Below are 23119 nucleotides of genomic sequence, written 5' to 3' on the forward strand. Positions count from 1 at the left end.
ACCATTTCTTTACAAAAGTTTATCTGTGATTTCCATAAGAATTTAAAACTACTGTGGCTGCCATTATCAATTCAATGAATTTCAGGTTAGCATTATTAGGAAATGAAAGGTCTTTCATAGACATAGGTATATTCTCATTAATAGTTTTGTTTTGCTTTTTATTCTAAATGGAACCCTTCATTAATTATTGTTTCTGATATAAAAACCTTAAGTGCCTGAAAACCAATTATACAACTTTTACAAAAATGAAATTGTCACCCATTTTCTTCTTATCAAAATGAGATATTTTCTAAGATATCATTAATACTATATTCTTAAAATCAAAAGTTATAAATCCATATTTTTAAGTACTCCAGAGCTTCTACAATTTTCTTTTGTGCACAGTATATGTCATTTAATATTGATGGGATACCTGCCTATATGATCTGTACAAAGTAATTTGTTTCTCAGTGAAAACTCAAAAACTTAAGTCCTTAAAGATTATCACTGCCCCAAAGGGTAGAGGATAAGTAAGGGAGGGACGACATAAAAGATTAATGGTCATTCTCAGTGTAGCAGATGTTGAAGAGGGACTGAGCATAGCCACCCTCTGGTACATTGCACATAATGTTTTGCACGACTTCTGGGTTGTTTGCCCTACGGTTCCTGCTGTCCTGTTCTTGGGCATGACAAGAAGATTTACAGCTAAGAATTGAATCTATTTCATTAAATGATACAGAGCTACAGACTTTCATGATTTTGAAAACATGAAGGAGAATTTGTGAATTAAAAAACATCATCCATGTTAATTCATGTTAAATCATGCTTGTTAATATTCATTTAGTGAAAAAAAATTACACATTGACGTAAGAGTGAATAATGAAAATGTGTAAAAGTTTTACACTAAACAAGGTGAAAACAAACAAAGAAAGGCATTTCAGTCTCTATATTTATACAGGGAATTCTAATTAGGAGAACTTAAAAAATAATAGTCAAAATGTGTGTAGACTCTTGTTAGACTTACATTGTTGGTACTGGAGCAGATTGGACTTGTGAATTGTAGTTTTCCACACACTGCTCTGTAAAAGTAATGTCTTGAGTTAATTGTATTTTCTTAGGTGTGTATTCAGAAATGGAGTAGACAGTTATGTAAGTTGAAGGGTGGGAAAAAAATCAATGTAAATGTTTCTGAAGCAGATTAGCCCTGAATTCTAAAGATCAATCCATTATTCTAGGGTGAATTTCCCAGCAAAACTGTTATAAACTTTTCTTTAGATCTTATAAGATTTCATAAGAAATGCCTTGTAACAAAGTGGAAACCCAGCTCATATGCTTTTAAAGCACGATTTTAAAATTTAATTTAACTTTATCTAATTTTATTATATTTTATTTATTTGGTACTGAGGATTGAACTCAGGTGTGTTTTATCACTATGCTACATCTCCAACCCTTTTGATTTTTTATTTGAGACAGGGTCTTGGCAAGCTTTCCTGGCCTTGCTAAATTGCTGAGGTTGACCTTGGACTTGCATCCTCCTGTCTCAGCCTCCCAAGTCACTGGGATTACAGGCATGTACCACTGCATCCAGAAAAAACACAAGATTTTTTTTTTTATTAAAAGGGTATTTTCTATGTGCATATCACCTGATTCCATGCCAAGCACCTCATAGATACAAGGTACATATTAATTAAATAAAAACTGTTATCATTTTAATATTATTTTTTTCAATTGAGTTTGAATACTTAAATTGCATCGATCAATAGTGTGAGGTCAAGAACTCCAGAGTGTCCAAGATCTGAGAAATAATCCTTGAATGACTTGGCATTCTTTCATCAACATTAAAATATTTCAAATTACTAAAAACATACCAAGTATCTTCTTGTTTTTATTAATTATTCTCTTCAAATACAGTATTAATCTAGGCTAGTTATGCAATTTGAACAAGTGTCATTGAAATATTAATTAAAATAGCTAAAATTTTAAATTTTCATTTTATGTTTCAAATATAAAGAAATAAACAGAAAGAATTGTATAAAAGAAGAATAGAGAAATTTTTGAAATAATATGTTTTCAAAAGATGCAAACAGATTGAGTGAAAAAGTATTATTGGAAAAGAGCGGCACCAGCGGCAATTTGCCATATAATTCTAGGCACACTATGGGATACTCATCAACGGGCCTACATGAATTTCATCATCTGAATCAACTCAATGGCAAGGAAGTTCCTAGTTGTTATTTACATAGATTAACCCTATGTGTGTGTGTGTGTGTGTGTGTGTGTGTGTGTGTCCACACATGTAGATTAGTACTTTTTAAAAATCCTGTGATCTCCATTCATATTGATCTTAAAAAGTTCTAATTTATGTATATACCTGTAACACAGAAGCCAAAATTTGAATCAACTCTACATTAAATGATGAACTAAATATATTTCAGTATTTGTCAGGCCCTAGTTGGCTAGCTAATATTCAAATCAAAATCAGAATCCTCATGAAAACCAAATGCAATCTAAAGAGCAACATCTTAATCCTATGAAATTGTCTCTGATTTTTTAATTGTAAAATTATGTTATTTTATTAGAATAATAAATAATTCATAAGGTATACATATGATGAAAATAAATCTGTACCTCTCTGGTTACGAAAAGCTACACATAAAGTTAGAGCTTAATTTTCATACCCAAAATCTTCTCTACTTTTTTGTTGATCTGATCATTTATGGTCTTTAATCTGCATATATTTTTGACATCATTTGTGAATGCTTTATGACCTACTGCAACATTTTGAAGTTGGTTTTACATGTTATATATAACTCTGCCACGAAGTGTTGTTTATAATAGGCCTAAAATCCATTCTCACACTAATGTCCTTGTATAATCTTTCCAGTGTCTAAGCATAATGTTCTTTGCCACCATTAAGCTTGATGAGAGCTATTTGGCACATTCATGAAAAAATATCAGCTTCTCTTCTTTAGAAAACTTGATAGCTAGCCAAAGAAAAATCATGATTTGGATTTTTCCCCCATTTTCCAATGGTGAAACTAATAAAATATCAAACCCTTAATTTACATTTTTAAAAAGAGCACTAAAGATGGAATAATCAAGAAACCTACAATAATAAAGGCATAAAAAGCATCATCAAAAATAATTTTCAACCTCTGAGAGGTGTAAATCCACTTAATGATATGTGACAGGCAGGAATAGATTCATTAGAACTTTTTTAAAAATAAAAAATCATGTCCCTTTTCTGTTCCAAATTCTAGCTTCAAGTAAACATGCTTTTCACATTTGCTAAAATCAGAAAGAAAATGTCATTTTTCTTGCCAAAAAGTAGAAAACACAGGTAAAGGCAAAGGACTCAACTTCAGTGAGTTTACTTCAAATGAGGACACAGAAAAAGTCTAAGAAAATTTGTTCAATGAACCTTCAGGAAACATTAGCTTCAGGGAGGTAATCTCTTCACTTTTCTTTATATAACATATTTTTTAAACATCTTAAATTACTAGAAAACAACAGGAGTAACAACATATTAAAGCAAGACCCAAATCAATCAGGTGAAAAATAGTTAAAACAGTATCAATCACTACCACACAAGAAACAATTAAAATACTCTCATGTTTCAGGTTTTCATGGATATAGTTAAATGTTCAGCAACTTCTATATTATGATGTAGAAATGAAATGCAGGTTGGGTGCCCTCATCCAAAATGTTTGGGACCAGAGTGCTTTGAATTTTAGATTATTTCCAATGTTTGAATATTTGCATATACAAAATGAATATTTTGTTTAGGGATCAGACCCAAACTTAAACACAAAATTCATTTGTTTCATATATGCTTTCTGTATAAACCTGAGGTCAATTTTACAGAATATTTTTGGTGCTCTGTATTTTGGCTCTGACTCATCATATAAAATCAGCAGTAGAATTTATTTCCACTCTCCGTGTCATTTTGGTGCTAAAAAAATTGTGAATTTTGGAGCAATTTCTATTTTGTACTTTTGAATTAAGGAAACTCAACCTGAATTACAATTTTACTGAAGCACAGATTCATTACCTCAAACAAAGTAGGTTACGAAATGTGATTTATTTCATCTGTGGTCAGACTCCCTGTCTAACTCAGTTCATAAAATTGTTTTAAATGAGAATGCCTTTAACAATTATTCTTAACTATCCCTTAAAAATTGAAAGAAAAACCCCACAATTTGCTGGAAAACTTTTAAAGGTATTGTGTACATTCTCTGATTTCTGAAAAAACATTTTGATGTTTGATATCCATGTTAAACAAAAAAAACCAGGTATTATAATGTGAAATTAATAAAATATGTTAATACATATTCTCTTTGACCCATAGTCCTTATGTGTGAATTGTTTAAAAAATTAATTTTTCCATATTTTTCTTCACTGTCTCATTGATTTTGATGTTTTCATTACGTCTATACTGACGAGCCGTCCATTTAGAAAATTTGCTGTTTGACTTTAAGGTAGACTACTAAACAAGTTAGAAAGTTCACCAGAATGCTGTGTCAAAGGAGGGAAGAGACTGACTGAGAGGGAAGACTGAATAAAAAAGTGAGTGCACTATTTGGTACAAGGGCCATGTTGAGTTTAGATTTGGCACCAAAAGTGAGGTGTGCTCTCATTAACCAGAGTAAGAGAGATATGAAGAGAAAAGGTGATGTTTCCCATATACAGAGGCCAAGTCAGTCTTCTGCTTTAAAGAATTTCTACAATTTGAACTTGTCTGAACTGGAAAGAATCTGAGAAATCCTAGACTAGTCTTTATTATATGAAGAACAGGGCTGAGGTCCAGGGGTATGAAGTGACTTATATTGAGTCAAACAGCAAGTGGCACAACTGAGATGCCACATAGGAATATGTTGTTTGAAACAACAGTCATTCACACAGATATCTACCCAGTTTGCAATAAGCCTGGTATTTTATACAAGTACATAAGAACTCTGGCCCATTATGAATACATGATTTTGTAAAATATTGAAAATAACTATCTTTCATATTTAATGCAATGATTATTTTGATGACAAAATTAAAGACTGTGAAACAGTTCTATAAATGTAAATAATTAGACAGTTATGAAGCTGTTATGGCTAGTAATAGTATCTTGTTCTATTCTTCTGTGTCATGTATGGTGGGATGATGTGGGAAATTTCTCAGGTTTTGCTCCACATCTAGGAGGAAAAAGGATGGATTAGATCTTGTGAAACTAAGAAGAGGGTGGTTGATATTTTCTTTAACAGAATTTAAAGAGCCATAATAATGTCTGGTTCTTATGTGTTACGTTGTTTCACATCCATACATTTAACGGTTATAGCTAAATATTATTTTCAGTAATTCAAATCATTTCTCTGATATGTTTAGTCAGCTTTTTGCTGCTATAACACAAAGACCTGATAAGAAAAATTAGAGAGAAAAAAGTTTATTTGGGGGCTCACAGTTTCAGAGGTCTTAGTTCACAAAAAGATGGCTGGCTTATTCTTTGGGGCCAGAGGTGTGGCAGAGGAAAGCAGTTCAGAACATAGAACCATGAACTCTGAAGAGAACTCTGCTCACCAAGGACAAAATATAAACCCCAAAATCATACTCCCAATGACCCACCTGCTCCAGTCACATCCTGTCTACCTACAGTTAGCACCCAGTTAATCCCTTTTAGGAGATAAATGCACAGATTAGGTTAAGGCCTTCAAAACCCAATGATTTTCCCCTAACCTCTCTTGCCTTGTCTCACATATGAGCTTTTGGGGAATACCTCATATCTAAACCATAACAGCATGTGATTCACAAAAGAGCTGATCAAGTTAGAACACAGTGACTGCTTTGCTTAAAGTCACTCAACTGAAACCCTTTGTTCTGAAAGTATGATTTGTATTTTGCAAGATATACTAGCAGAAGTGCACTAGAGCAAGGAAGGATAATGGAAGAAACAGAGACAAGGAGGGAGGAAAATGAAGGAGGAGAGGAAAGAGAGGAAAAATGAAGGAAGGGAGAAAGAGAGGGAGGAAAAGGAAAAGAAGGGGAGGAAGGAAGAAAGAAAAGAATGCTGTGTGTGGTGGCGCACGTATGTAATCCCAATGGCTCAGGAAACTGAGGCAGGAGAATCCAGAGTTCAGACCAGCCTCAGCAACTTAGCAAGGCCCTGAGCAACTCAGCAAGACCCTGTCTCTAAATCCCTGGTACAAAAAAAAAGAATTGAAGGAAGGAAGAGAGAAAACTTTTAAGTTATATTAGCCTTTCTAATTTAGGACTGTGGTAGTTTGTGTATAAACTTGAATAGATCTTTCAGACTAGTGTGGTTTGCTCAAATAAGAATCATACCCACTATTATCATGCAGAAATAGCTCCACATTTTGTGTTCTATACCTGTAACCTAGAAATAATTTCCCCTCTTCTGCTTATGTCCTCTTCCCTCCCTCCCCATGCTTCCATCCCCTCTCCCACCCGTCCTTCAGCCACCACGTCCCTGATTCACCATTACCTGGGGAACATTATCATTCTTCGTCAGGTCAGTCAAAAACAAGTGCAGATGTTCAAAACATGATATATTTTTATGAGTATGACATTTTTTACTGCATTTTCCCCTCAGAAGTTAATTCAGTTTTGTTGAAGAAAACTGATTTCACTGTTCAAAACAACACTTAACTGTGAAAATGGCAGCATTTTCCCCTAGGGCAAAATGGTGGCTTGTGAATTCTCTCCAAAAGAAAACTGAAAGGTGACATGAAGTCATCATTTTTATATGAGCATTCTATCTGTTCCCCAATTTTTGTTTCATTTTGTTGTTTTTTTTGGCAAAGTAATTTTGCAAGTTGAGGGGTAAAGCAGTAACTCAGACTTTCCTGAAGAACAGATCACAAACTTGTTTTCCTTATATTCTGAATATAGTACTAAAAGATAGAGTAACCAGATCAGACATTAAAACAACTGGAAATGTTAAAACCTACCACTTTTCTAAGCATTTACTTGAAGACATATGGTATGTAGCATAGTATTTACTCTTCTTCTCTTCTCATTATCATCTTTTCTCATGTAAGACATATTATCTTTAAAGTAAGTTATATTAAAGATAGGAGTTTTCTATAATTATTGCAATGGCTAAATGGTGGTTACTAAACCCAAAAGGATATGTCTAAATCCTGATCCCTAGAACCTGTGAATATTACCTTCTGTGGCAAAACATATGATTAAGATAAGGTATTGAGACATTTGTCTTATCCAGTATTATCCAGATGGGCCCTAAATACCATCACATGTATGCTTAGAAGAGAGACTAAGAAAGTGAGGACATAATGTGACCATGGAACAAGGATTGGAGTACTATGGCCACAAGTCAAGAAATGCTTGAGCCAGTAGAGCTGGAAGATGCAAGAACAGATTATTTCCTGAAGCCTTTGGAGATAGCATGGCCCTACCAACAACTGGCTGTCACAACTCTGGCCTCCAAAATCACAAGAAAATGAATATCTGTTGTTTTAAACTACCAAGTTTTGAGCAATTTGTTACCTTAGGAAATGAATACATCCACAAATGAAGATTGAGTGAAAATAACCACTTAAATGTAATTTTGACATAGTATTTCAAAAACCACCTACTATAATAAGAAAGCAATTGAATTATCTATATATTGGTATGTATTTGCGTGTTCCAGCTGCTCCTTGGTGAATGAAAACTTGTGCACATTTTCCTACTGAGGACTTTATATTCCCCTTCCTTATTTTTGGAATTGAATCTAGAAATTGTCAACAGCAATGCTGTAAAATAATTATTGGGTGGAACAAAGGTGTGATCTGGAGAGCATGCAGAATTATGGGGCATAACCAGATGAAAAAGAAAATTACCTGTGGCCTCATTATCCATGTGCTACTTCCTATCCAGCACTAAGTGGGCAAATCAATATTGGAAACAAGAGGTTTTAGACATAGGAAATGACTTCTTTTCTCCTTTATTGGCAGGAACATTTTAACTTTTTGGAACAAGAACAAACTACTTACTACAGGAATCCTTGGACAAAAGCTTAAGAATTATTACCTTGCTCAACACCATTTATAACTACTATTCTATATGATCATTACTGTAATTCAGAATACTTCATGTTTTTGGTATACTGGGTTAAATAAAATACCATATTTAAATTAAGTTTGCCTATGTCCTTTTAGTTCCTTCAATCTGGTTAGTATAAACCAAAATCACACGTGGTTCTCATAACTCTTTTGAACCGTGCAGATCTAGATAGACCTTTTTGATTTTTTCCTTTGAATGGTCTTGTTTATTAGGAAAGATGTTTACAAAAAAACTCTTTGGGTTTACTTTTTCATCTATATTTGTTTCATTTACTCTTGTTTTATAAACACATATTGATAAGAAGCATTTTTAAATTATTCTACCTTCTCTGTGAATTAAACACTTTAAAAAGTAGTGGTACTTTGTCAACTACTGCTTTTTTTCCATAAAATCAGTTTTGATAGATAGCAAGACAATGATTTTAGTAGATTGTAGCCCTTCCAATTCATTCTTTTCTCAGTAGTCCAATCAAGTATCCTCATCCTTTCCCATGAACCTTCCTCCTTCCAAAGTGGTCAAGCTATATTGACCTACTTTGGGGACATGTTTTTGTCAACAAGATCTTAGCAGTCATACAAACTGACTTTTGATGAAGACTTGCAAAATTGAAGTTGAATTGACAGACCTAGAAGGTGGGGTGAAAGATATTTAAAGCAGAGACAAGTTGTAGTTGCTGAGTCCAGCCAAGGCTAGGCAAATCCCACATATAAAAAAGAGCCTAGCAAAGATCAACAGAGTTCCTTTGTGACCTTCAGCTCACAGGTGGATATTTAAGCTGTTGTTTGCTGCTAATATTTGGGGGTTGTTTGTTTAGTGGTGTTGTGCCCTTGATTAATTGATACACTGTCCCAGCCTTCTTTGATTAATATTTTTTGTTATGTACCTAACAACATTTTACAAAAACAAAACAGATCTTATTGCATCCTTATGTTTTAGGTTTGCATCTCACAAATAGTCAGTTGAAAAAAATGGCCTAAAATATTTTTAACTTGATAACCTATTTACATTAATTATACTTAATAGTATTATGAATGATTTTTTGCATCTACATGATTTATTTATGTTTTTATTAGTACACTGTAATTATACATAACAGTATATATTTTGATATATTAATGTATGCACATAACTTGATATATTAATCAGCTTTTTATCATCATGACCAAAATACCTGATAAAAACAAATTAAAGAAGGAAAAGTTTATTTTGGGTTCACAGTTTCAGTCTCAGGCTATGTCCAGCCATGACTCCATGGCTCTGGACCTGAGGTTAGCCAGAACATCATGGAGACAGGACACAGTGAAGTAAAGTTACTCACCTGATGAGTTTGAGAAGCAGAGAAAGGAGGTGCTATAAGGGCAACAGGGAATATGAACACTTCCAGGGCACAATCCCAGTGATGCATTTCCGTTAGTTATTTCTCACCTGTCTACAGTTGCTACCCAATATGGTAATCCTTTCAAAATACTAATCCATCAAATGGATTAATGCACCGATTTGGTTACAGCTCTCATAATCTAATCATTTCACCTTGAACATTCCTGTATTGATGCAGGAGCTTTGGGGGAATATCTCGAATCCACTCCATAACACATATTTTACTCCAATTCATTTCATAGTACTTCCCTTTCTTTCCCCAAATCCTTCCCTTTGTTCCCCTCCCTCAACTCTTCTGGTTTTCCTTTTATTTATTTACATGTACTTTTTTTTTATTGCTGCATTATAATTATACAGAAGGACTAGGGAATAAAATCAACCAAATTATGCTGCATGCATCTATGACTATACCACAATGAATCCTGTTTTTATGTACAATTAGGATTGGTTTTTAACATTTTTTTTTTCTTTTTGCTATAGAATTTTCCCATCTACTCTATTTTTTACCTCTTTTCTTTCCTGATTTTGTTTGCCTGGGATTTTTGTTTTGTTTTACCTTGTCTTAGGAAACAAATTTATATAGATAACAATGTATTCAGTTACTTTTTCTTAATACATTTAACGTTCTATTCCACTGCTACTGGTTTCCTATTACTTCTGAGCAAACAGATATAAATCTAATCATCCCTTTTAATGTGAAATCCATTCCTCTCTTGAGTTACTTTAAATTCATTTTGGTCTTTGAGGTGCTTCAATTTTAATGTAATACAACAGGTATAGGTTTATTCTTAGTCTTCCTAGGATTTCTGAATCTGAGAATTATTTTTTGTTACTTATAGAAATTTCATTATCTTGTTGAATGTTGCCATTCCACAATTTTCTATAATTTTCTCTTTAAGACACTTTGACTATATATACATAGAATGTTCCTAAATTATCCTTTATGTCCCTTAATTCCTCCTTTATTTCATGTTTTTTTTAAATTATAATTTTGAACTCTGTTCTTAATTCTAGGTAATTTAATACAGATCAATATTTTAATTGCTTAATATTCTATTCAGTTTATTTGATGTGCTCTTACCTACTTGGCAAGTCTGTACAGTTAGTATTCATTTTCACATCTCCCATGTCAGATGGAATGTCTCATTTCTGTAAGAAAGGTTTCAATTTCTTATGCCATGTTTGCATCTACCTATAATATTAGTATGTCTAATTCTACAGTGTTTTGCTTCCAATAGCCCTGACTCAATTGTTTCTTGTTTTCGTTTGTGTTTTTCCTTCAATTGGAGTATTTAATGGAAAGTATTTATGTACCAATTTTAAGGGTTATTCTTCCAGAGACACTTCGAGTTTGCATTGCCAGCTACATGCCACTATGAAGATTTTAAATGAAATCATACCAATTCTATTCCAATCCATATTAGCCCTTGTCCTAAAGAAAGTCAGAAGAGAAATGTTCCCCCTCTAACCAGACACATGGCAGAGAAAAACTGGTTTGTTTCTGGGGTAAATTGTTTTATTCTTGCTCATTGTTGATGATTTCACATTGCCAACATTCAGTTTTATGTGAGATCTCTGACCCAAACTTATACCTAGCTCAATTCATAACTCCCTCACCCCCATGCTCTCCAGGCAAGCACTATTAAAACCTGTGGCTTGTGCTATTCAGAAGGGTATATATCTTGATGGCAAACAAAGATTCCTAACCTTCCTTACCTCCATCTTCCAACAATCCTTGAGGAATCTTAATTCTTATCTTTTCAGCCTTCAAATATTTTCTTTATTTCATGGCTATTTCAACTATGCTTAAACATTTTCATAAAGATTATTCTTGCAAATATTTAGAAGGAAGAAATTTGTGTATAGTTTTAGTTTGCCATCTGGTTGACAATTTTTTAACCTATTATAATGTCTCCCATTTCAATCTACAAATGTAATTGCTTTATTTATAAAATGAAAATCAAGTCATGTTACTCTCTTGCTTAAGTTATTTTTGGATATAAATTTCAATAGCTTAGCTGGTCATGGTGGTGCACACCTATAATCCTAGAGACTCTGGAGGCTGAAGCAGGAACATCTGGAGTACAAAGTCAGCCTAGCAACTTAGCGAGGTACTGCCTCAAAATAAAATATAAAAAGGTCTAGGGATGCCTGTGACAGAGGTTAAGTGCCTATGGTTTCCATCCCTGGTACTTCCCCACTCCTCACCCCCACCAAAATTCCATAGCTTCTAGGGTATCTTGTTTATCTTTTAGAAATTATTAAAAAAGAAAACAATTTCCTTTTGGCTAACAGTGGCGAAAACATGTTGACCATTATTCAATGTTTGAATGCATCAAGCTCCTTCCCCATAGAGATTTAGTATACACTTTGTCTTCTGCCTGCCACTCTATCTTCTCCACCTTGTTGATTATTCAAGAAGTTGTTATTTTAGAAGTTGTAGAAAATGTTAAAATGTAGTGAATAGTCTCAAGATTAGAAGCACAGAGGCTCTTTAGGAGAAAATTGCACTTGTAAAAAGCAGAAAAAAGAAATGTGAAATAAGAAATGAAAACTGGAATTTAGAGAAACACACAGAGAAGGCAGAATCTGCAGAATTTGGGACCTGACTGTATATATTTAAGGAGTAAATATAGGGTAGGGTAAGAGAAGTAAAACAAAACACACAGAACAAATAAACATAAATTAAAAGCACAAAAATAATGTTACTGGTTTATGTCTCCAGGGAGAGTATATTTTCCTTTTTTAGTCATAATACAATAAAACAGTTGAGAATCATATTTGGAGTAATTATTCATTTTGTACATCTGATTTTAATTATCTATGGAGTACCTGAGAATAGATGTCCAAGAAGCAAACTAACGAGAATTCTGAACTCTAAAGAATGATGAGTGCTATATACTTGAAACTCATTAAAATATGTCATAAATAGAAGTTGATGTTATAGGAAAAATGAAGAGCACACAGAGAAGAAAAGAAGACCTAGAGTAGAAACTGAAACCAAAATTCAAGACGTGGTAAAAAGAAAATAAGGAGAGGGAAGGAAACCAGGAAGAAATAATCTTAAATTAAAGAGGAAAGGATTGGTGCCACGGAAAAAAGAGAAGCTATAACTTCAAAAAGAAAATGAATAATTGTCTTAAACACTCTGAAAAGATCAAGTATTGCAAGAATTGAAAGATGATCATTATGTATGGAAATTAGGAAGCTGTAGGTGTCTTTGGCTGCTTCGGTAGAAAGTTGCAGATGAAACTTGTTTACAGTAGGATGGGAATTGAGAATGAAGAAAGTTGCAAGTGATGATTGAGAAGTATGAGAGAAAGTTAAAAAAGTTACAACCTAATTTGAGAAGGATGCAAACTTAGGAGTATTTTTAAAAAAAAAAAAAAAATTTTACTGTCACTTTTTATTTATTTTCATATCAACTTTTCCTTTTCTTTCTTTTTTTTTTTTTTAATTTTGTGGTCCTAGGGATTGACCCCAGCACCTCATGCATGATGTTAGGCAAGTGCTCTATCATTAAAGTACATTCCCAACTTCCTTTTATATATTGTATACATTGCAACAAATTATTATAGCTATAGTTATTTTAATATTTTCTCTTTTCACTTTTACACTAAAGTAATCTATGCCTTACCATTTTAGTATTACAGTATTCTGAATTTAACTCTAGTCTCACCTTCACAAGTGAGCTTCAAGCTATCATTTTTCATATTGCTATTTACTCTTCCATTTTGACCTGAAGAACTCCATCTGGGGGGTAGGCCTAAAGCTGGAGTTCTCAGTCAGGATGGCCTGGTACCTGGATCTACTGTGATGGCCCTAGACCCTGGGTGCATGTGTATGGGCTTTGATCCTACTTCCATAGGTACAAGTTGAAATCCTGAATCCATAGACCCTAGCCTGGTATCAGAGTTCACTGGGGTGGATCTGGCAACCAGGGTCACATTGGCAGTCTTAGATACTGAGTCTCTAGGGCCTGGCCTGGAGCCTGTGTCCAAAAGTGCACACCTGGTACTGAAGTGAGCCTGGCATCTGGGCTTATGGGAACGGGTCTGGTCTTGAATCCATGGGGTCCTTGAATCCATGGGGGTTTCTGTATCGAAACCCACTAGAGAGGACTTGGTGCCTGAGTTGATCAGACCTATCCTGAACTTTGGAGTAGGGGATAGGATGACAAAGGCATTAGGATTGTGGTCTGGTTGCAAAAAATTATTTTTCCATTATTTGCATTTCTTAACATTTTAAACTGGTCAAAGATTTTCAAACACTTTTAGGATTATATGTAGTCACCTTTTGTTATGATGTAAAGGTCAGCTTTGCCTAACGAATAGGCCATCTTGGGCTTTCTATAATTCCATTTTAAATGCTGCTGATAATCAGGTTCTCTAGGACAAACCAAATTGACCATTAAGACAGCACAAATTCCACAGAGGCTCTTCTCAGATCTTATGTTTTTTATCATCATGACACGACCATGGCTCAAACACATATAACCCATAAAATTGGTATTAGAACACAGAGGCTCCCTGAAGTTAATCATACATACCTGAGATTCTACTAGGTATAGCCCTTGAAGTCGACAAACAAATGAAAAATTCCAGATTTAGTGCCAGTTTATTGAGTCATATTGCTGTGGCTCTCATTTAACATAGGACATTATTTGACAAGTAGAATATACAGGCTAAGACATAAGTAGATTAATGAAAGAAAAAGAAAAAAATCTTAGTGGACCAGAAAACCAATTTTCTTTTGATAAAAATAACATTATTAGTTCCTTTTTAGGAGAGGAAAAAGTCCATATTAATTAAAAAATACAGACAATGTCTGGCTTCTGATAATCTTTAAATGAACTAGACTAATGACTGAGGCTCTTAGAAAAAAATAATTGATGTTAATGATTAACACAATTTTCAGATTTTGGGTCACTGTATTCAGGGCCAGGGTCTTGATCCCCTAAGTGGCTGTGATTAACCAGTGGTCTGACTTGTGCCTGCTGGAAGGTTTCTCTCATTTCCGAGGCAGTATTATTTCATCAGTTAGTTGGATTGTGTCCAGTTTATTTGGCAAAGATTTTGTAGGACCATGCTGTGTCCATTATCTTTTCTTGACAATGATTTAATCTCATTGCAAGAGTGTCAGAGCTGGTTATTATGCTAGACACACTATTTAAAATTTGGAATGTTTGCTTCATTTTCATAAGAGATGATATTTAGTTATAAGAATAAAACACCTCTTCATAGTGACAAGCAAATGTTTAGTTAATTTATTTATCTGTGTGTGTGTGTGTGCCTGCCTCTTAGTGTTCCAAGTGCTCCAATGAAGTGCGTACTTTAAGGATAGAGCTATAATAAGTTGTTATCTATCTCTTAAGGATACATTGAACATTTATGTGTCCATTTTTATATATTAATTTAATAGAACTATTATATGCAAGGCAATGGGCTAGATTTTCTGAATATAGAAACTAATCAGTGCATAGTACCAGCCTCGAATGAGCACATAACCAGGAATGTTGTAGATACTTTTTAAGAACATGAAATTTCACTATTTCGAATAGTTTTTGTAAGCTTTCTATGTCAAAATTTGTGTCATTCTATACTCTTGTTCAGAAAATTTGTCATTGCTTGAGCAAGATCAGATGTTATTTCTTATTTTTTCCCTACTCCAGAATGATCTTAGAGTATCTTGTTTGACCTCAGCCCACAGGAGAAGGTAGGTAATAATAGTAGCAATAGTAGCAACAACAACAACAAAAAGACAAAATTAGTGATATGACATGTTAGAGGTAACATGGATTATGACATCACCTGTGGGGAAAAGATTAAATGCTGTGTTTCATGGACATAGGGAAGTTCATGGATTGACGGGATAGGGACCTAGATTGCACTTGTAAATAGAATAATGAAAGTAGGCCTCTTTGAGAAAGTAGCATTTGATCAAACTTTCCAGCTAAGCAGGTATGACACCCGAATGTAGGGGTAGAACCTCTAAGCTGAGAGACAAGTGATTGCTGAAGTCTAAGGTGTAGGTGGTGTGCTGCAGAATAACAAGATGGCTGCTGAAAAGAAGCTCAGAGAGTCTAGGAAAGCAGGGTTGTGATGCAAGATCAGAGAATAATAGAACTGATAGGTGTAGCAATGGACCTGGAGGCTATTATAAAAATTTTGTTATAATTAACATAAACTGGGGATGTGGCTCAGTTGTAGAATGATTGCCTGCATACATGAAGCCCTGGGTTCACTCCTCATACCACAGAAAAATAATAATGATCATTTTATTTTATTGTGGTAAGAACACAATATGAGATCTAAAACTCTATCCTTTCAGATGTATAATTCAGTGTTATTTATCTTTAAGCAAAATATGATACAGAAGATCTCCAAAGTTTATCTCTCTTGCATAACTTTTATACCATTGATTATCAGCTCCCTTTTTTCCTCCTCCCTTCAGTTCCTGGAAACCAACTTTCTACTCTGTCTTTCAATAAAATTTAACTTTGTAGTGCATTTTATGTCAATGGACTCATGCAGTGTTAGCCTTTCTGTAACCTTCTTACTCCACTTGAAGAATAATGTCCTCGGTGTTTATCCATATTGCCTCAGATGACAGGATTTCCTTATTTTTTAAGGTTGAATAATATTTTACTTTATCTACATACCACTTTTTAAAATCTATTCACCCTTGATATTTGGACTGCTTCCTCAGCTCGGTAATTGTCAATAGTGCTGTCGTGAACACAGGAGTACTAATATCTCTTCAAGATTCTGATTTCATTTATTTTTGATAAAAATACTCAGAAGTGGGATTGCAATGGAATCATATGGTAGTTCTGTAAGTTTATTTTTCCCAGAACTTCCATTCTGTTTTCCATGATGGCTGCACTGTACAGATGCATTGAGCATTCCTGACAATAGTGTACTTCAGCTTTTCTTATATGTGAGACAGGGAAGCATTCAGACAGGATGAGCAGAGGTGTGACAGAACCCGATTTGTGTTTAGAAGGATCATTTTGGCTGCTTGGTTGAGAAACTGTAGAGCAAGAAAAAGGAGTAGGACGTTGGTAAATAGGCTATTACAAAAATACTCACAGGGAATGGGAGTCACCTCTGTCCTCTCTATCCAGGCCATTTCCAATTTGCAATATGCTCATTTCATGCTGTAGCTAGAAGTGAGGAGGAGCAAAAAGCTAGAGGAACAATGTTTGGCTTCCATGGCTCTGTCTTCACACCTCACGTCATTCATTGAATGTGTACTGTGTGGTAAGCAATCAGCATAACAGTTTCATATTCTGAATTATTTCATTAAAACACCTAAGACACATATTTTCACAGTAATTTTTAAGACAGGAGACAGCCAGAACTCAAATCCAGCTCTCTCTGACTTCAATGCCTACACTTTTAACAACACACCACAATCTCATTAGCTTTTCAATATTCCTCAAATTCTTTATACATCCCCAATATACTCCCTTCTTAATAATTAAACAACTCATCTAAGAAAATCATGTAAATAAGATCTCTGAAAAAGTATAACATAAAGTAGCCAGGAAAGATATGTGCTTGCCAGTCTCCTCATGCCCTTGTGAATACAAAACTGATAAATTACACATCAGATTTCTTTCATTTCCATTTCTTAAAAAATGGAAATACAACATAGCAGAATATTCATTATAGCAAATGTCCATTATAACAAAACAATTTAATAGTCTTCGAAAGGTGATGGGAACTGAAACATAATACTTAAAATACTACCCAGTTTAAAAGCTATCCTTTCCTGGGTCAACCAGTGTCACTAAAAGCTTTCTAAGTGGAGCTATGGCAATTACTTTAACTCCTCAGGTAATAAGGATGTCTCTACTTCAGCTTTCCATCTCACACACAGATGGATAAAAGGAACAAGGCCAGGTTTAGTTTAGACAAGTGATAAATAAAAGGTACAGACTACTCAAATCATATTCTTGAAAACTATGGTCAACAACATATCTTGGAGTAAGGACAATTTGGTTAAGAAATCTAAGTTTACCTTTATAGTGCACTCTGTGCTTTGGGAAGAGGTTCGAAAACATTCCATGCCTCAGTTTTCTAATCTCCATTAGGGGCATAATGTTCCCTGTAGAAGTTAAACAAGGCAATGTATGTGACTCATTCAAGAGAGCATATAAACGGAATGAGGATTAGAACTCATTTTTCTTCTGTGCATGGAGCAATATTATTATCTATAAAATGAAAGTAAGAAGAATCTTTACACAAAGAACATCATTTTATTGGCATAAACCTGATACTAAGACAATGATTCAATGCTTCTCCTGATCTAACTCTTTCTCATGCTGACAGTTCATTCAAGATGATTGGAGTTGGCAGGGACCACTTTAAGGAACACACTTCCACTGCTTTTTGTTCTACTTTGTCTCTGTAGATAAACACTGAATATCATTCTGCAGAGCTATCGGCTAGCAAATTTATGAACATTACCTTTCTCTATATTTTAAGTAAGGTTTAATCTCTGTAGCAAAACTTTTCATATCCCAGTGCCAAAAAGCCAAGGTGGCAATTATTATCAAAATTGAACAAGAGCATTTTAACACCACGTGACCATTCTCTTCTGCCAAATTTTCTACAAAATTAAAATTTGAGAGTATAATAATTCAACAAATTCCTTGTACCTGTGGTCATTTTTATTAGACTTAATTCATAATGAGGCTGCTGTGAGTCTAATAATTCATCGTGTTTCAGTCTCAGGAACACACTGGAATGAGGTTTTGGTCATGTACTCACTGTGGTCATGAGTTTTCATATCAAACATTTAATCACTAAGAGCCAGGCATGGTGGTGCATGCCTGTAATCCCAGCAATTTTGCAGAATGATGCAGAAAAATCACAAGTTCAAGGCCAGCCTCGGCAACTTAGCAAGGCCCTAGGCAACTTAGCAAAAACATGTCTCAAAATGAAAAATAAAAAATAAAAGGGCTGTGGACGTGCTTGGTGGATTAATGCCCCTGGTTTCAATTCTTCGTTCCATGAAATAAATAACTGTATAAATAAATAAATAAATTATTAAAGAAAAATCTTAGCTTTTGTGACCAAAAAAACCAAAAATGAAACAATAAAATACAAAAACTCCAATTGCAAATTAAAGCCCAGAACATTAGTAACTTTATTTTTACCCGATTTTCAAAACAATTATTTAAATACAATACTTAAATTACTTAAATATAAAAATGAAAAATTTCTTTTTTGTGTAGGTTTACTCCCCAGCAAAATATTTCCATGTATTTTTGATAAAGACTGAGAAAAAGATAAGAATGTAAAGTTGACTTTTGAAAACTCTGTTGGTCTTCATCATATTAAGAGGTATAAGTCAAACTCAGAAGGCCAAGGGTCATGTTTTCTCTAATATGTAGAAGCCAGAGAGGAAAGGGAAAAGAAAGGTCATTTTTATTCTGACATAGTGCCTCACTAAGTTTCCCAGAGGGGCCTTGAACTTGTGATCCTCTGCCTGTCTTCCAAGTAGCTGGGATCACAGACATGTTGCCTTCTGATGAGTGAATTTCTTTCTGTGAACACAATCCAAAGCAAATGCTTGATTTATTCATTCTTTAATTCCCCACACAGAACATACAGGTCAGGAGTGTTGGTGGGGACTGTTTATGCTGAAGATGTCATTTATTTGGCCTTTTCACATGTTAGATAAATAAGTAGTTTGGGAAAAGGCAGAAAAGGAATCAGTTTCATAGATTTATACCATCTCCCTGGTTCTCAACTAAGGGCATATTTTACCCCAATCACTATTCGGCAGTGTCTACAGACTTCTTTTCTTTCTTTTTTTGAGTGGTGCAACTGGGGAGGGATTCTACAGGCTTGGAGCAGGACAAGGCCAGGGATGCTATGAAACATCCTGCAACACACAACAGAGCTTCTCTATAGCAAAGAATTATCTCACCTAATCTGTCCATGTTGCTGAGGCTGAGAAATCTTCCTGTTATCACTTAAGAATAGAAATGTCTCCTTCTCCATTACATAATTAAAATTTGGGTCTTTCAAAAGGTAGATTATGAAGAGAGGCTTATAGAATATATCCCTAATAATTCAGAGCTTTACGGTGTCTCTACGAAGTTTAAAAGAGCAAGTTGACTTTTTTTTTTTAATATGGAATGCTCCGTGAATTTTCAGGTCATTCTGGTGCAGAAGCCATTATAATCTTCCCTGTATCATTTCAATTTTATCACATGCACTTCTGAAGTGAGCAAGTAAGTGACTTTTTAAAGGCAAACCCGGGAAGCACAATTGCCAAATGGAGCTCACGTAGCACAATCCGAGTCCTGTGCTATGTTTCCTGAAAACTATATTTCCATCATTGGGTTGGAGAAATAAAAATTCAGGAGTGGCTGAAGTGTGTTAGATTATTACACAAGTCTTTAAATAATTACTTTTGAAGGAAACTGTGTCTTGCACCAGGACCAGAAGTGTGAAAATATAGATCCCCTTTCTCCCACCTTAGAGTTAAAAAGGAAATGAGAAATAAGCCAACAGAATGTCTGACATAACTTACTATGCAGCAGCAGTAAAGTTGTCTCCATTCTATTGTTTTCTCAGGAGCTCTTCTTCTAACCAGTCACCAAGATTTGAGTTAATGATGAGTTGGGATGCCCTCCAGTCAACTTGACTGATGTCGTTTAAAAGTTATCTCCCTATAAGAGCTGGTGACATGACTCTGGTGAGGCCATCATTGAATCCAATTAAAAATCTTATTTCTTCCATGCTGTGAGAGAAAACAGGGGCCCAACCCTTTGTTCCAGTGTTGCTGTACCATAGCATCTACAGAAGGTGCATTTGACACTGTCTGCTCCTTGGGCTGCTTGTACGCAAAAATCTCTCAATGCCCAAGGCCACACATGGACATTATTTCACTAGTGTCACAGATGGGATTTTTCTCCTCCTAACAAGTTATAAGATAACAAGAAATGAAAATGAAGAAAAATAGCATAGCTATTCATGTCCCATTGTAGACATTCAGAAATTTTCCTGCAAAATGATAATTCCTACATTAGAAGGAAAAATCACTAGTAAAGTAGGTCAGGCAGGAGTGAAGTTCTACAAATTGCAGGTATACTACAATTTGCAGTAATATTTCTGATTTTAAAAGTAACTTTTGAAGAAGGGTCAAAGAAGAATTCAATGTGATAATATAATTAAAGACATTTTCAATAAGTCAGCACTTATTTTAGTTTAGTTTTCCCCTTGGAATGAAAACTGTGTAGGCAATTAGTTTAAATTAGGCTACGTGGGGATATTATTTGTATAACAAAAATAAGTTTCTCTTTGTAATTAAATTTAATGGTGTTGCACTGGAGAGAAACTGAACAAATTTCTAAGACTTAAATTGTTCTAGTCAACCCAGTATTCAGAGATCCATTGATATCATAAGTCATTTTGCTATCTCCTTGACATGGTCTGCATTTTTAACATGCTAAGCAGATACTTCTAACTGCTGAGGAATTAAAGTAAATCATTTTTCTCTGAGGCTCCTCTAAGTTCCAATGCATCTTAGATTGTTTTGATGTTGCTAAAACCTTACTTTTGTTTTAATCCTCCTAAAGAATGTGAAGAACAGCTTCTAATTATCATGTATCTGCATATGCACATGAATTTAAGATTAAAACTTTGGGACTATTCATATATTTTAAACCCTTGTTCATGAAATAATTATTCATTAACAGGAACCTTGGTATATAACATGGTTATGTACACATACCCACACACAGATACTCATTCACAAAATATATAATATGTGTAGAGCGCATTATTTAAAATTTTACAACTAGTATGTGTTAACGTTTATAATTAGAAAATAAAATAAAGGGAAACATACTTGCTGCTCCTTGGCACATAAAATGTAGATTTGTTTTACTTTTTCCAGATACAGTTCACAGAAGCAGATGGAACTGGTTTTCTAATATCAAATTGTCCTTCTTTAAACATTAATAGGAACAAGTTTTTATATGTTAGTGGAGGCAAGATTTTGTGATAGAATTTGGGTACCCATCCTCTCTGTCATTCACTAGTTTAATATTTCAGGTAATTTGCTTATCCTCTTCATGTGGCAGCTCCTTCATCTATAAATTAAGGGAAATAATACACAATAGATTGTTTCAAAGATCAGATGAATTAATATACTAAAAGTATTAATTATATAGTAAGCTGTTAACAATTGATATTAATGATCATAATCAGCACTGTTTTTGCTGTTGTTAACAGAAAAAACTGAGGAGGGGATAAGCACATGGAAATTAAAAATAAATACATTAACTGATTTTTTTTGCATTTATAAGTTCATAATCCCCTATCAACTACTCTGGCCTCCAAAGGGATTAAGTTTCATGAAGCAGTTCCTGAATGCGTTATTTCCACCATGCCTTTCCTTCAACCTGTCTCCTAGGCCTGAGGCATTCTTTCCTTCATGATGCCTAGATTGTGGCTCTTCAATGTACAGACTTTAACCTTAAGGTATGTTTATTTACAAAGCTATGCCTGCTCTTTTCAACCACTCACTGTGCATGGTGATTTTTGTCAATGTACTTAGTTTATAAATTTGTTAGAACATTTAGCGTATGTACTGCTTCATTATTCACGTTTGCCTCCTCTCCAAAATATGTCAGCTTGAAAGCTAAAGTCACATTTTATTTATTTTTCTTTTTTAGTGCAATTTCAGGTATATCAATACACACACAAAAAAATCCCTGCTGAATTTGTGAGTGAACAAACAAGTGAATGAATTCAACATATTTTTTCAAGTAGGATTTGTTTTTTTTTTTTTTTTTTTTTTTTTTTTTATTTATTTATTTTTATTTATTTATTTTTTTTACGTTTACATAGGGTAATGATGTTTATTATATTTTTCCCCTCCCCCCACCCCTCCCACCCCTCCCACCCCTCCCACCCCTCTTTTCCCTCTACACAGTCCTTCTTTCCTTCATTCTTACTGCTCTCCTTAGCCTAACTCTAAACCTAACCCTAAACCTAATGCTAGCCCCTCCCACCCCCCATTATATGTCCTCATCCGCTTATCAGCGAGATCATTTGTCCTTTAGTTTTTGAGATTGGCTTATCTCACTTAGCATGATATTCTCCAATTTCGACCATTTGCCTACAAATGCCATAATTTTATCATTCTTCATTGCGGAGTAATATTCCATTGTATAAATATGCCACAGTTTCTTTATCCATTCATCAACTGAAGGGCATCTAGGTTGGTTCCACAATCTGGCTATGGTGAATTGAGCAGCAATGAACATTGATGTGGCTGTATCTCTGTAGTATGCTGATTTTAAGTCCTTTGGGTATAGGCCAAGGAGTGGGATAGCTGGGTCAAATGGTGTTTCCATTCCAAGCTTTCTGAGGAATCTCCACACTGCTTTCCAGAGTGGTTGCACTAATTTGCAACCCCACCAGCAATGTATGAGTGTTCCTTTTTCACCACATCCTCGCCAACACCTATTGTTGCTTGTATTCTTGATAATCGCCATTCTAATTGGGGTGAGATGAAATCTTAGGGTGGTTTTGATTTGCATTTCCCTTATTACTAGGGATGTTGAACATTTTTTCATATATCTGGTGATTACTTGTACATCTTCTTCTGTGAAGTGTCTGTTCATTTCCTTAGCCCATTTGTTGATTGGATTATTTGTATTCTT

At 34.4% G+C, this 23119-nt stretch overlaps 1 non-coding gene across 1 annotated transcript; it reads right to left on the minus strand.

Annotated features, from left to right (window-relative positions):
• Positions 1-19568: 19568 nt before the first annotated feature.
• LOC124968453 (U6 spliceosomal RNA) lies at positions 19569-19671 on the minus strand. Its single transcript, XR_007105727.1, has one exon. It is a non-coding gene; the product is annotated as a U6 spliceosomal RNA (small nuclear RNA).
• Positions 19672-23119: the final 3448 nt, after the last annotated feature.

Source organism: Sciurus carolinensis, chromosome 1 (genome assembly GCF_902686445.1).
Source record: "Sciurus carolinensis chromosome 1, mSciCar1.2, whole genome shotgun sequence".
NCBI classification, from domain to species: Eukaryota; Metazoa; Chordata; class Mammalia; order Rodentia; family Sciuridae; genus Sciurus; species Sciurus carolinensis.